General features: G+C 40.3%; 1 non-coding gene across 1 annotated transcript; it reads left to right on the top strand.

Moving 5' to 3' along the window:
* Positions 1 to 15227: 15227 nt before the first annotated feature.
* Positions 15228 to 15388, top strand: LOC122687158. Its single transcript, XR_006339058.1, has one exon. It is a non-coding gene; the product is annotated as a U1 spliceosomal RNA (small nuclear RNA).
* The last annotated feature ends 794 nt before the right edge of the window (positions 15389 to 16182 follow it).

The raw sequence follows: 16182 nt of genomic DNA, 5'->3' as shown, positions 1-16182 counted from the left end.
CTCTCCACGGGCAGGCCACGCAGCCTCCGTCCTGAGCCTCATCCATAAACGACCGGAATGCCCCAGCTGCAGTGGACTGCATGTCTGCATGTCGCGCTTATGCTGATAGGAAACAAGCATATTTTCTCCTATCAGTGTTAAAACAACAAATCTACACGCAGAGCACAAAGGTGAATGGTACAATTTACTACTCTTTCAGGAACCTGCTCCACTTTGAAAATAGCAGAAGTTTTTGAGATAAGCCTTGCCTCCTTCTAAGGTGTTTACAGTAAAAACCCCTCTTTTCTCCATTAGAATAATCAGAGTCAGAAGTTACTCAATTCAGAAAAATTCTTCAGATAGATATAATATACATGCACATTCATCAGCTAATCCTGTTATGAAGACCAAGACACATTCTTTGAATACAGGTCATTTCTAGAGTACTGAACATGATTTCCTGTATAGCCTACTGAGATTTTTCAAGCTCTCTGTGGTGAAGGACGGCTGTTTCATTTTTAAATTTTCCACCCATCATGGTGGAAAGGGAAAAAATCCAGAATACTAACATGCTAGAGTTAAAAAAAAAAAAAAAAGAAGAAGAAGATGAAGACGGCTAAAAAAAAGAAAAAAAAAGTTTTAAAAAGACTTACAAAATACAAATCCCAATTCTCTGCAGATTGCCAACAGTTTATGAACTAGAGTTGGTTTACAAAGCATAACATATAAAGCAGGAACTCTGGAGCCAGACTGTCAGGCTTAGCTCCAGACAAGTTAATCTCTCTCTGACTGTCTGTTTACCTCGAGAGGGGATAACAAACAGTAATACCTACTTCAATGGGTTACTGTGAGGAGTAAATGAATACGTGCTTAGCACTGAGAACAGCCCCTGACATACAAGTAGCATGTAAGGGTAAGCTGATGCTGCTGTTATTACTGTATAAACCACACCCACAAATACACGTTTTCTAAAACATCTGGCTGCCTCTTTAAAACGTAATGAGAAATGAAGACAGTGAAAACAGAATGTTTTATATGTCTAGTTTCATAACTTTGTACCCATTTTTACATCATTAGTGCCCGATGACAACCCCTCTCACAGCCCATCAGTGATCAGTCACTGTGAACGTCTGCTGTCCAGGTCACACACAGACCGTAAAGCACAGAGGTGTGTTTCCTCCTTGTCCCCCAGCGACAAACCCGTGGGACATTTTACAAAAACGGACAGCCAAACAAGAGGACTTGCCAACAAAGATAAAATTACAGTAAAGAAACAGAAGTGGTAATGTCGGAAGTCAAACTGTAATAGAACATAAGTGGGGTTATAGAAAAAAATAGCTGACTCCAAGAATGCTGACACTTGTCGCCATGAAGGAGACTAAATATGTAGTCAGAGGAACTCTGTGGAGACAAACCTATCAACGTGAGTGAGGAAAGTGGTCGTGAAGAAAAGGACAAAGATGTCCCACAGGAAGTGATGCCAGCAAAAAAAAATTCTCATTGAAAGAACTCACGGGTGTGTCTTATGACACTGAGAAGGCAATGGGTGAAATGCTGGAAGCTGACCCAGACCTACAAGTGTGACAATTTGGCCAAGGCATAAAAATGATACTCCATATTGCAAGCTATACCACAAGGGGGAGGGAAGGCCTGGGATTTCACACTTTCAACTACAGCAAACATTACAGATCTAACCTATGTAAAAACACATAAACATCAAAAGGGCTGACCTACACTAACAAAAGAAAATAGCCTTTCAGAAGCAAAGAACACAACGTCCATCCACTCATGTCCCTTTCTACAGCTGGCTGTTCACTGAGTACCTCTGAAAACCACACTTCACAGTAACAGAATCAGAGACAAGTCCACCATTGGAAAATCCAAAGTCCCAAAGCTAAGTCCACTTCTTAATTTTCTCTAGCCATTTTTCCTACTGTTGGAAATATACAACATAATCAACTGTTTAGCAGCAATATTCCCAGAGTGCTAAACATTGAGATAATGCTCTACAAAAGTATGTATTTAAGTACAGCGTGTTCTCAAACTTCTGGGTCTGAACTGCAATACCACAAATTTCAAAATACAGAGTTATACTGAGTCATCTATGCAATTTTTTTAAAAAGCTTTATTCCATAGAATGAAAAAAAAAAAAACAATCTATGCAAAATAAAACTAGGAACCACTAATAAAATCAAATGTACACAACTCACTCTTAAAATTGCTTAATCCTTACATAACATTAAAGATTAAATGAAGTAACTGACAAATTCTGGCTGTTGTAAAAGGTAATTTGTGTTGCTTACAAACAACATAAGCCAGTGTGCTATTCAGCGTGGGCTGCTGCACAGCATGCCGTGAACCAAGCCAGGACTAAAGACCTGATCATGCTGGGCCTGTGAGCTTCAGAGAGAAGGTCTGTGCCTGGGACGTCACACCGTGCTCTGCTAATTCCAGAGAGTTCTATGACCAAACCAAACATTTAATCATCTTCCCGACAAAAATAAAGATCCACACGTAAGGTAACTTGACAGAAAGAAAATCTCAGCTTTTAAACTTGAAGCAAGAATCTTAAATCTCCCAAAGTTTCAATTTCTTCATCTATAGAAAGGACTATAATATGTATTCATGAAATTGAGCGACCCAGAAATAAAGTTCGAGGGGCACTTATTCTACGGTCTGGCTCTTTTCCCCAATCTTAACCTGTCAACATTAGGCCAAGAGCACTCCCTCTGCAGAGATGTGGTCACTGCCGTTCTTGCAGTTTTCAAGGCCCAAAGATTTTAAGCAGCAACAGAGGTTAGAGAGTTTTTGTTTGTCGATTCAATCTTTATTCTGTCCCCAGCGGTGCTTGAGATATGAAGAAATAAGCCAGTCTTTATCCTGAAAGAGGCTAATGACTTCCTGTGGAAATGATACCTGCATATGTACAAACTAACAAGTCCTTAACAATTCTGCCCATACTACATCACTGTTACAGATCACAATCGCAATAGAAATTTAGAGACAATTCCACAAGAATCCTTTTTCATGGGCCCCATGACACGTCACATCACTAGTGGTAATGTCTGGCTCTTTTCCAGGACTGAACCCCTGTTCACTGTTATTGCATCTCCTGCACTAAGCACGATGCCTGGCACACTGCAGCCTCCAACGCGTAAATGCTGGCCGAGTGAGTGAATTAAGCAAACATGATACATGATTTAAGGGGACCTGAGTAAATGCGACTTATTTAGAGTTATGGCCTCATAAGATTGGCTGTTCTGCCAAAAAGATTTCTTTAGGAAAATGAGAGATAAGGAGAGGCCATTAAAAAAAAAAAAAAAAAAAAGTAATGGGCTAACTAGTAACATTTAGAAAAATCTGTTATTTCCCCTATTTAAATTAATAAAAAAGATGTTACATAGAACACTCTCAAGTGGGCACCGTGGTTTTATAGATATTGGTTCTTCCAAGCTAACAGAATAATTCAATTGCAGCAAGCAGATAGCCACTCAGAAGAGATACTGTATGCCTGACATGTAATATTACTTCACAACTGTCTAAGAAGCCATCAAACCGCAGATTTCTTCAAAATCATTAAAAAATGCCTTGTCACACAATCTTCTTTAAAAAATAATGCTAACCTGTTCAGCAATGGCAATTTGACAAAGATTAGAAAAGCCAGATTGTCACATGCAAGGCAGAGTATATACTGAGTAATATAAGACCTGTCCTCAAGAAGCTCACAGTCTGTGAAGGCAGGTAAATAAATTGCGACCATACAGTGTAATTAAGTACAATGCTACGCTACAGTTCTGTGGATAAAATACTTTAGGAAAACAGATGAAGAAGTAATTGAATTATGCCTAGAGGACAGTGTTAGAGAAAGCTAGAGAGGTGCTGACCTTTGATTTTGCCTTTTATGTTTAAAAACACTACCACCACTAACAACTTTCGAAGATATTTTTTAGATGCCCTGAGGGCCCTGTCTCATGCATCGAACCTGCACTGGCGATCTATTGCACATACGATAATATACATGTTTCAGTGCTATTCTCTCAGATCATCCCACCCTCACCTTCTCCCACAGAGTCCAAAAGACTGTTCTATACATCTGTGTCTAAAAGAAGCATTTTAAACACTATCCACCTGATTCCTAACAAGGGGCACAGAATAGATTAATGTAAAAGTCCTTAAGAAAAAGCTTTGTTAAACTGAGACTGAGGCAACATCGAGGCACATCTATCTGTGGGAACAGAATAGGTAAGATTTTTCAGTCACACTAAATAACAAACACTACGCCAATTTTTTCAACAATTATTATCCTATTTGCTATGCATGTTTAAACTTTAATTGTCTTTTATTTCCACTTATTGCAGAGTCTAGTTAATTTCAGATATTGACTATTTAAGTCTGAACTTACAAGGGGGAAACATATCAAAAAAGGACACATACCTTTTATTGGCATTATTTCACAATATATGGAAGTCAAATCATCATGGAGTATGCTTTAAACTTATGCAGTGATGTATGACAACTATTTCTCAATAAAACTGGAATAAACAAAGAATAATGGGAAAAAATGCACTACTCTAAAAATTAGTCTTTAATGACCAAAGAGTGTGTGTGTGTGTGTGTGTCTTAAAGCTTTATGTTTAAAACACTGTCCAAACATGCTACACATCCTAAGATAAAATTGATTTTTTTTTTTCTGTATCTTCTCTTTCAAGAAAAAAAAAACAAAACCTTACATATCTTACAGTTTTTCTCTTAGGAATGAAAGTAGCCATATGATATCTAATGGATTTAACAGATACAAAACATCAATACACACAAATACAAAAGCATCACATCATACAGCTTAATTTCTCAAAACAGCTGGTACGTTCTTAATGGAATTCTGCTTTTCCTAATTTCAAGAGGCTTTGCAGAGATATACAAGTGGAAAATAATCAGTATTTCCACATTTTGGCATACATAGTATATTACCTCGTGTTGCCTATTATGCAGTAAAGAGGAACTGCCATAGCCTGAAATGAGTCTATACATCTATGAGTCAAGGCCTGAAATGAGTCTATACATCTAAACATATACACATACCATTTTGTGGTACATGCTCAGAGTGCTCACAGCACTGTATCTGAGTGTTACTCTCAAACATTAGTATAAACACAAGAAGACAAATCAATAAAATAAAACTTCTCCAACCTATGCAGAGAAAAAAACAGCTAGTACTGTGCTATCTTTATTGTCTAGACTTAAACTCCTTAAATGATTTAACAGGTTAATATCCACAAACCAAATGAATGCATCATTGCAACACAATAATTATTTGCCATAATTAGTACTTTCATATCATCAATAATTTTTATGTACGTATTTTAGACTGAAAAAACAAACAGAAAAGGCTGGTAAGCATCACTTCAAATGAGGGATCAAACTCAGTATCACCAAGAAATGTGACAATCATTGGTATGCCTTCTGATGTGACACATGGGGACATTCTCAATACTATCCTCTGTAAAATACTTGGCAAATATGCTGTACCTCAATCTATGTATAAGGAGACATAACACAGAAAAATTCAAACTACAGAACAACTTCTCAGACCACCTGCCTGGGTGGGAAGGAGCAGGTGCGTGCATGCCCAGCTGCCCAGTCGTGTCCGACTCTTTGGGACCCCAAGCACTATAGCCCACCAGGCTCCTCTATCCACGGGATTTCCCAAGCAAGAATACTGGAATGGGTTGCCATTTCCACCTCCAGGGGATCTTCCCAAATCAGGGATCAAACCTGTGTCTCCTGCATTGGCAGGCGGATTCTTTACCACTGAGGTCAACAAAAAAAAGCAAGAGTTCCATTCATGTTAAATGTGCCAGGTCAAGGACCTCGGAGAGTCACAGGAGCACAAGTGTGTAGGTAGGTCACGGAAGGCCAGCCCACAAACACTGCACCTCCACCCCCATGGCTTCTGACTGATTGATCCAGAGAGGGGCACCTGAGGAATCACTGGCAGCAGCAAGAGCCCAGAGCCAGCGTCCCAACCAGACGATCACCTGGGCTGGGCTGGGCTTTCCTGGGGCTCGCCCTCCTTTCACGACTGCTCAGGTTTTTTGAGGCTGCATTCCTAGTCTCTCTGCCAGTTTTGTGAGTTACTTGCCAGCCTCCCAATACGTTCCTTTTCCATCCAAATTACCCTGTCAATTTCTGCAGGCTGCAACCTAAGATGCTTGAATGAATTATAAAGAATATTCTGAACTCAAATACAATGCTAACTATAACTTCCTTCCTAATTTAAAGCCATTCCTATAAATAAACACATCTTAACTATGTTACAAATGTAACTCTGAGATGCAGACTGTAAAGATCTTATGAAATTAAAAGTGATATAAATCAGCTTTTTGAGACATTTAAGAGGTGCCTGTATTCCTAAAAATAACTAAAAAAACTTTAAGTTTCAAAGTACAAAATTTGAATGCTAGAGTATAAGAACATCCAGAAAGAAGAAATGACAAAACACCAAGAACATTTTAAACAGTATCAATCAAATAAAAAACTAAACTAGCTTTCCAGAAAAAGAAAACACTGATGCATGTTTTGAGAAAATAGGAACACTAGAATGGTACTGGTTTTTACAAAGTGTTTTCCCTGGGATAAGAAGGCTTCTTTCTCCTTTATGAAAACCAAACCGTGGGCTTCCCTGGTGGTTCAGTGGTAAAGAATCCGCCTGCCAATACAGGAGACATGGGTTCAACACCTGACCTGGGAAGATCCCACATGCCAAGGAGCAACTAAGTCAGTGCACTGCCTGCCCGCCGCCCCCCCCCCCCCCCCGAAAGAAAGCTCCAAGAACAGTAATGAAAACAATTCTCCACCTGCGTCTACCTTTTCTCTAGATCCCTACTTCATGCTTCCTCACTAAAAATTAACACGTAAGTAAAACTACATTTCACTGTTTCTGAAAAGTTTTCACAATTCAATTCAAAACTGAATTTTTAGCTATATTAAAAGCTCACACTTCTTACATTCTTGATAGTAGTATCCAGTTGTCATTTAAATCCTCTAATCTATTTGGTATGCTAAAGAAGTACATTTAGAGGAAGTAAAACATATGTGAAGGGGAGTAAGAACATTTAAAGTTATAGGAAACATCTGCTTCAGAGAGGAAAGAGCACTAGTAATATTTGTGAGCACCTATGTGTACCATGAATTTTGCTATAGACCAAAATCTCTTTGGAAAACACTAGAAAGCAGATGATGCTACCCCTTTTATGAGAAGTAAATGACAGAAATTAACCTAAAAAACTGGTTTACTCACCTCATGTCAGTGCTAACAAGGTTTTGGTTTGACTCAAGCACAGATCTGCCTGGCCCTAAAGGCAGTGTTTTACCCCCAACAAATGTCTCAATGGGCACATTCTTCTTATAAAAATTTGTTTTCACTGATATTTTTCTTATTAGAAAAACAACAGTAACCATTACCCCGGACAAGCAGAACCTGTGGGATGTAACCATAAAGCAAATTTCTGTTCACTGCTGCCCTTTAAAGTTATTCTTTGGTGATAGTGCCCCGAACCTTTATTATGATTTTAGTCATTTTTTCAAGTTATAAAAACTGAGCTTAGAAACTGATAGACCCTGTTTAGTACCATATAATCGTCAAAATTGTCATTCAAGGTTACAGCTTCTCCCCTATGCCCGGCTCTGCCTAAGGCAGGCTGCTGTTTAGTCGCTAAGTCGTGTCTTACTCTCTGAGACCCAATGGATTATATACCCTGCCAGGCTCCTCTGTCCAAGGATTTCCCAGGCAAGAATACTGCAGTGGGCTGCCATTTCCTTCTCCAAAAGCAGGCTAGCAGGCATTATTAAGAGGACTGCACTTTACCCCTCTTCCTTCCACCTTAGTAACCCTGGGTGAGGCAATTAAGGGTCCCTGTAGGACATGGGCACTCTCTTAGCTCACAAGGGCATAAAGCCAACCTGTGAGGAACTGCTTCCAGGATCCTGGGACGCTCTCAGCCACTCCAGCCCTTTGAGATCTCTCACTGCATTTCCTTGATGGAGAACATGCAGGTGCTCTGGGCATCCAGTCGTCTAGTCCCTGCTCCACTCCACACCACTTTGTTCCAGCAGGCTTTCTCTCACTGGTGGCCCTCACAGGATCCGCAGGAACCACGCAACCCTCGCCCCAGAGAACAAGGACCCACACAGGTCCTTTTCGTGTGCTGCCAGAGCAAACAGCCTCTCCTTCACCCAGGCATGAGAGAGACATTCATCAACCCGCTGTGTCCACGAACCGAATCAATCGCTGAGTAAGCTCTCCAAGTCACCCCATACTTGGGGTGGGGGGAACGCTGAGATGGGAGCGGGAGTCAGAAGAAACTCACATCAACCACTTGGTTCAAAAACGCTTCCAATTTCCAACTTCCTGAATCTTTATATACCGACAGATGGGATAGGTGTTAGAAGTCACAAGATCCATTTTCTGGCTCTTTCTCTTGCAGGACCTGCATTGTGTTGTTCTTACAACGCATTTCAGAAATGTGCATCTACTGACTTAGAGCTCAACTCAGAACAAAAGAGCTTCATTGTAACATCTTATTACATAATATAGTTAATATTTTTTTCTAAAATTTCCACCAAAAGCAGGAGGAAAAATCTGTAAGCCCACCAGTTAGTCACTGCTAACTGGTTTTCATTCTGTAGAGTCTAGTTGTCATCTGAAAGTTTCTTATTTCAAGTTTTAACTTTTAAAAACCATGGAAAAAGCACTCATTTATATAATTTCATTGAGCGATCCAGTTTCCCACATAACCTAAGCATGACATTCTCAGACGAGATTGGGCACATTCAGGGTGATATGGCCATGGACTAAGCATGACATTTTCAAACACCAAATTTACACTGAACCAACCAATGTGCGCGGTGGCTTCTTGAAACTTGTCTGTCTATGTCACTCTCCAAAGTCAAAACCTCTTTAATGGCTCCCTATTTCCAAAATTAAACTTCAATCTTTTTAAATGAAGCATAATCTGTATGGTTTAAAACATGTATTCATCATAGAAAAATCATACTGCAAGAAAAATGTGAATGTCAGAGGAGTTTCTGATCATGGAAGTGGACCTACACTCAGACGAATTTGGTCAGCTCAAATTTGGCTACTCAAAGTAGCGAAGGACCCAGCTTCATCAAGTCTACGAGGCTGAAATCACCAAGGACAAAAGCGCAAATATGCTACTCCTCTATAACTCAGTAAAAACCAAGCTTGCAACAGGGATCAGCCCCCACATGACTGTAAATACAACTATCACTGCACAGACACATATAATTTATTGGTTCCACACTCACTGTCACAACTGCCAAAAAGTTTACCTAATACTTAACAGGCGATTTCTGCAAACTAAATTTATTTAAAGCTGGATCTGGGGATTAATTTCTCAAAGTTTCACACATAATTTGCCATCCATTCACAGAGCACACATTTAAAATTTTGTTTGAAGGCCATCTTTAGGCAGATGAGTGAGAAATACATTCCATTTAACATGAGACCAAGAAAACAACACTCATAGTTCTCAGCCCAAAGCATCTTCACTCTTCTCAGAAGTTTATGTCAGTAAAAACTCACAGAATTTAAAAAGTGCCTGAAGGAAGAAAAATAATCATTTCTCTCCTGAAGTTGACGATAGAGGTATTCACTCAAGAAGTACACAAGAACAAGGAGTGTGGGCAAATACTGACACGTCTCTATGTATAATTGCAGAGGGTGTGTGTGCACTCATACAACATGCATGTACATGCAGAGGTGTCTGGAGACACGTTCACCAAAACAGTGACCACTCAGATGATGATTTCTACATTCTTCTTTTACTTCTCTATATAGTTTCAATATTTAACAGTGTTTATTTTTTTACAAGAAGAATGCTATATTATTATGGCATGAAAAGCTACAGTAATCAAAATATGTGGTACTGGCAGAAGGAGAGACATGCAGACCAATGAAACAGAAATGAGAGTCCAGAAATAAAGCCATATATCTATGGCCAATTAATTACCAACAGAAACGCCAAGGCAATTCAACAGGGGGAAAGGATAGTCTCATCAACAAATAGTGCTGAGACAACTGGATAGTGATATACAAAAAGATGAATTCAGACATCTTCCTCACACTACACACAAAAGTTAATTTAAAATGGATCAAAGACCTAAATCTAAGAGCTAAAACTATAAAAAAAAAAAACTTTTAGAAGAAAACAGAGGAGTAAATCTCTACATCCATCCTACAGTACAGATGAACTTCCCCATCCTGTTAAGTCCCAGAGAGGACTCTCCCAATCAGGAAGGGTTGCATGCAGGAAAGTGCTAGCACCTTTGGGGCTCCACAGCCCTAAGAACCATTTCTGGTGACAAGTCTCTGTGACTCATGATTTTACTGACTGCAGCCTCTGATAAAGGTGCCACCTGGAGTGCCCCTGGGCGGAAGGACTCTTCTGCCTCCCTGAACAGCTATCAGGCCCACTGCTTTTGTTGAGCAGCTGGCTACTGGGCTCCTGTGGAAACTGAGAGCCTGACTCAGGGAGGCCTCGTAAGTCCCAGTCTGATGCTTCTACTCTGGGGTGGGTCAGCTCGTACTCAACGACTAAGAATATGCAGAGTCAACTGAAAATGTGTATTTGAGAATGTATCTGGATTGCCTTAGCTTCACAACATCTCAACTTTACCTGAAAAAGAGGTGGACAGCCCTCTGGGGAAACTCATCCTCTACTTTACCACTGGACACAAAGTTATGGGCCCAAGGGAGCCCACATCCATAAACCCTGTATTGCCAGACCATCCCCTGTCAGTACTTGAGCAATGATCACTATCAGTTCTTTCATGGACTTTAGCAAAAGCCTCTGAACTTGCTCAACTATATTCAGTCTTACTTTACCTTCAGGCCATTCTCCAAAAGTTTTGAGAACAATCTTTTGAAAAGATAAATGAATATTTCTCACCCCCTTTAAAGTCCTATAATGGCTTACTGTGGCCTTTGGTCCAAACTGCCCTGAACCTGTTAACATGACCCAGCCAGCCAGCCTCACAGCACACTTCCTGTCCACCTCTTTCCCATGTCTCCTTCATACCCAGCAGTACCGCCACACAGAACCAGTGACTGTTTCTAAGATGCACACGATTGATCTCACCTCCAGGCTTTGGCCTCTCCTCCTTCCTATGTCCATGCATTTCTCCTTTTGCCAGACTGACTAATGGTCCACTCTTCAGATCTCAGTTTAGATGGCATTACAAGATGGGTGTTTATCCTAGCTCATAAGATTAGGTACCTGCTAAATTCATACTGTCTATTCTCCTCCGTCTTTGCTTCTACTCTTAAAAAGGGACCACTAACGTTTTATTCACTGTAGTATAACCCTGCTTATGTGCTCAATAACTATTTGAGTAATCAATAGCAATCATATTCCATGTACTGTCCCAGGTGTCAAAGAATTACATCAAAACAAACAAAAAAAATTTAATGATCATTCAACTTAAAAATGCATCACTTCAATAAAATTACATTCTTCCTCCCCTACTATGCTGCACTGAAATAAATACAAAAATCTCACAACAGTGTTGGGAGGCAAGTAGCAAACATAGTATTATTCATATCTTATAGATGATCCGAAAATATTAACACTATCAGGAAAAAGCAAATCAGGACTTAAATGAAATGTTTTTGTCCATACATACTAAAATTTTACATGGAGACTCTACCAATAAGAGAACAAGTCAAGAACTCCCTGGCGTCCAGTGGTTAGGACTCCAGGCTTTCACTGCTGATGGCCTGGGTTTGATCCCCAGTTGGGGAACTCAGATCCCACGAGCCCTGTGGCGTAGCCAAAAAAAACAGCACAAGTCAACAAACTACAAAAGTCCACTTCAAGATCTCCGTTTCATTTAAATTAGTGCCCTTAATTCTCCATTGCCCACATTAAGAACAGAAAAATGGCATAAACAATCCCAAATATAGAAATACAGGAAGCATTACTATAAACAAAACTAGTGGAGGTGATGGAATTCCAGCTGAGCTCTTTCAAATCCTAGAAGATATGCTATTAAAGTGCTGCACTCAATATGCCAGCAAATTTGGAAAACTCAGCAGTGGCCACAGGACTGAAAAAGGTCAGTTAACATTCCAATCCCAAAGAAGGACAATGCCAAAGAATGTTCAGACTAACGTACAATTGTGCTCATTTCACACTGCTAGCAAGGCAATGCTCAAAATCCTTCAAGTCAGGCTTTAGCAGTACGTGAACCAAGAACTTCCAAATGTTCAAGGTGGATTTAGAGAAGGCTAAGAAACCAGAGATCAAATTGCCACCATTTACTGGATCACAGAAAATGCAAGAGCGTTCCAGAAAAACATCTACTTCTGCTTCACTAACTGTACTAAAGCCTTTGACTGTGTGAATCACAACAAACTGTGGAAATTCTCAGAGACGGGAATACTAGACCACCTTACCTGTCTCCTGAGAAATGTGTATGCAGGCCAAGTAGTAACAGAACCAGACATGGAACAACGGACTGGTTCCAAATTGGGAAAGGAGTATGTCAAGGCTGTATATTGTCACCCTGCTTATTTAACTTATATGCAGAGTGCATCACATGACATGCTGGGCTGGATGAATCACAAGCTGGAGTCCAGACTGGAGAGAGAGATATCAACAATCTCAGATATGCAGATGATACCATTCTAATGATAAAAAGCAAAGAGGAACTAAAGAACGTCTTGATAATGGTGAAAGAGAAGAGTGAAAAAGCTGGCTTAAAACTCAACATTCAAAAAACTAAGATCACAGCTTCCAGTCCCATCACTTTATGGCAAATAGGGGGAAAAGTGCAAACAGTGACAGATATTTTATTTTTCTGGGCTCCAAAATCACTGCAGATGGTAACTGCAGGCATGAAATTAAAGACACTTGTTCTTTGGAAGGAAAACTATGACAAACCTAGACAGCATATTAAAAAGCAGAGATGTCACTTTGCCAGCAAAGGTCCATACAGTCAAAGTTATGGTTTTTCCAACAGCCACTGCACAGATGTGAGAGATGGACCATAAAGAAAGCTGAGTGCTGGAGAATGGATGCTTTGGAATTGTGGTGCTGGAGAAGACTCTTGAGAGTCCCTTGGAAAGCAAGGAGATCAAATCAGTCCATCTTAAAGGAAATCAACCATGAATATTTACTGGAATGACTGAAGCTTAATAGGGTTAGGGTTAACCTATTGGAAGCTGCAACGCGTTGGCCACCTGATGCGAAGAGCTGCCTCACTGAAAAAGACGCCGATGCTGGGGAAGATGGAGTCCAGGGGCAGGAGGGGGCAACAGAGGGTGAGGCGGCTGGGTGGCATCGCCGACCCAGTGGACAGGAGCCTACACGAGCTCCAGGAGAGACGGAAGGGCAGGGAAGCCTGGCGAGCTGCAGTCCAAGGGGCCACAGAGTCAGACACAACTCAGCAACTGAACAACAACAATCCCAAGTAATAACATCTGGGAATATGATGTATCTTTTTCTGGTGTTTTCTGAAACTGACCTCAGTATTCAGTGCAATTTGGATTATCTGAGAACATGCCGATTTATGACTAAGAGAAGGATTTGGGGGCACAGTGCAGACAGGCACAGTGAAAGGTGTCTATCAGTTTAGATTTAGCACAGAGCTGACATGATGCACCAGCCAGGACACACCCAGCAGAGATCACTCACAGGCAGAGAGTGACTGTGCAGGACTGAGCGCTTCAGAATGCTGTGCGCAACAGCACCGGAGCATCACCTTTCCAAAATAAACCAACAGCGACTAAAATACATCTCTGCATCAGGTCTTCTGCTGAAATAAAATCACCCAGTGTCTTGGAAAAGAGCCATTCTCACCCATGGGATGTACCACAATCAGGATGTGGGGCATGTCACAAGAAATGGCTTATAGTTAAAGGATCAAAATTCTAAGAATGATTTCCTTGTTTAAAAAACTTTACAAATGTCACTCATTTGCATTCCAGTATACTTGTGTGAGTGGGAAAGGGGTGAAGCTACAGCCAGTGGACAGGAAATTATAATCCTGTATTTGCTCACAGTAACTCAGACCATAAACAATCTGCCTGCACTGCAGGGACCTGGGTTGGATCCCTGAGTCGGGAAGAGCCCCTGGAGAAGGGAATGGCGACCCACACCAGTGTTCTTGCCTGGAGAATCCCATGGACAAGAGGAGCCTGGTGGGCTGGAGAATCCCATGGACAGAGGAGCCTGGTGAGCTGGAGAATCCCATGGACAGAGGAGCCTGGTGGGCTATAGTCCATAGGGTTGAAAAGAGTCAGACACAACTGAGCAACTGACATGTAACGTATATGCTCACAGACAGTAGAGAAGAGTGAACACTATCCATCCTGTGTGGCAGGTGAAAACGTTTGGAGACTCGCTGTTTTAAGTATGCATTCTAAATGTATAACATAAAATACAGGACCTCAAATTAGTACTTTGAAATAATTTTAGTGAAGACTACAAGTCACAGAGGCCTGCGTTGAAATGCCAGCCTTCTTGATCCTACTTGGGCAAGTACTTGGACAAGTTACCTAAGCGGCTTGAGCCTTACTTTGCTAATGCTACTTAAGAATTAACTAGGAATTAACCTACACCTTGCACGGTCGTATAGAGAACGTGGCACAGAGGTGTTCACTATTACAGAGTAACAATTAGGAGCAGAGACCCAGTCCTCCATCTCTGTGTCCCTTCAGTTACCTAACCTTACTAGTTTCCTAGTCTATAATACGATCACCTTTTAGAATTAGGGTGTTGTAAAGATTAAATGTCTTACAACACTGCCCGGCAAGTAGCACACACTAGCTACGTGTTAGTTACTATTAACATCATTATCATCACCACCACTGAAATGTTAAGTAAACACTGCCACATTATCAGATTCATTACTTTTCTACTATATGAAAAAATGCTCCTTGAAAATTAACCTTATTTAGTGAACTGATTATAATATAGGATGAACTCACACACTCAAAAGAGTTTTTATGCTGATTTTTAGAAACTTTAAATATACAAGAAATTATCTGAATTACCATTGGTCATGAATGTTGACAAGATACATACAACAAATATCCATTTTCAGTGAACATATCCCTTCACGGAACTAAAGCATATCACAAACTGATATGTCTATTGTAGTTTCTCCCCAAAGATTTCAAAGCAGTTTAAAATAATTATATATAGCAATTCTCAAAACTTACAAGTATACTTACCTGGCAGAGGAGATACCATTATCAAGAAGGTGGTTCTCCCAGGGCGAGGCTCACCCATTGCACTCCGTGTTGACCTCTGCGATTTCCTCAAATAGGGGAAACTCGACTGTGTAATTTATGGTAGTGGGGGACTGCGGGCGCCGCTTTCCCCTGAAAAAAAAAAACTTACAAGTTACCAGAGAAAATTGCATCTGAGAGCAATCAACATCTTTCTCTAAAACTTTTGCTACCTAATTCCAAAGTGCTACAGTCTAACTGTTGCAAACCTGCCACTCATCCAATCAGTCGGAACACTGACTGCATGTCCACTGCACAGGCAGGCACTGGGCCAAACCCTGAGACCACAGCGACAGTGGGCGCCGCCAACACTGTGATTAAATGTTCCTGAAATGCTGTTTTCCTTAAACAGTGAAAAGAGTAAATTGTATGTTCCAACACTGGAGTGCATTAATAGTTAAGAGTTAAGTAACTTCATAAAAGTGACAGTACAATATTTTCCCCAAGGAGACTAGGATTAAATGAAATAAGCATCCGTCTCTACTGCTCAATTACTAAGTAAAGGTAAATGACCACTTTAAATGAGTCAAATAACCTCAAGAATGACACTATTTTTCACCCATCTGAAGGAGAAAGTTTTGAGAAAATCTTAAGTTAGCTGTTACATGTCACTTGTAATCTATCAGAAATAAAGTACATTCACTCAATTTCACTCAGCATCTGAAACTGAATTTTTGCTGGGGCGACTAGGGTCAATTTACTAATCATGCCTTCCTTTGATCAACCATTTTTTCTTAGGAGAGAAAAATCTAGCCTTAATGCAATCATCAAACAATCTAGAATTCATACTTTTTATCCTACATTTTACAAAACAAGATTTTTCTCAAGTAGCTACCTGTTAAAGTTTTAAAGAATTTAACATATATATTACCCAGCAAAATTGCTCTGCC

This window comes from Cervus elaphus, chromosome 30, assembly GCF_910594005.1.
Source record: "Cervus elaphus chromosome 30, mCerEla1.1, whole genome shotgun sequence".
Taxonomy (NCBI): Eukaryota; Metazoa; Chordata; class Mammalia; order Artiodactyla; family Cervidae; genus Cervus; species Cervus elaphus.
Note: the sequence above shows the minus strand (reverse complement) of the source record. Positions and strands in the feature narration are given on the sequence as shown.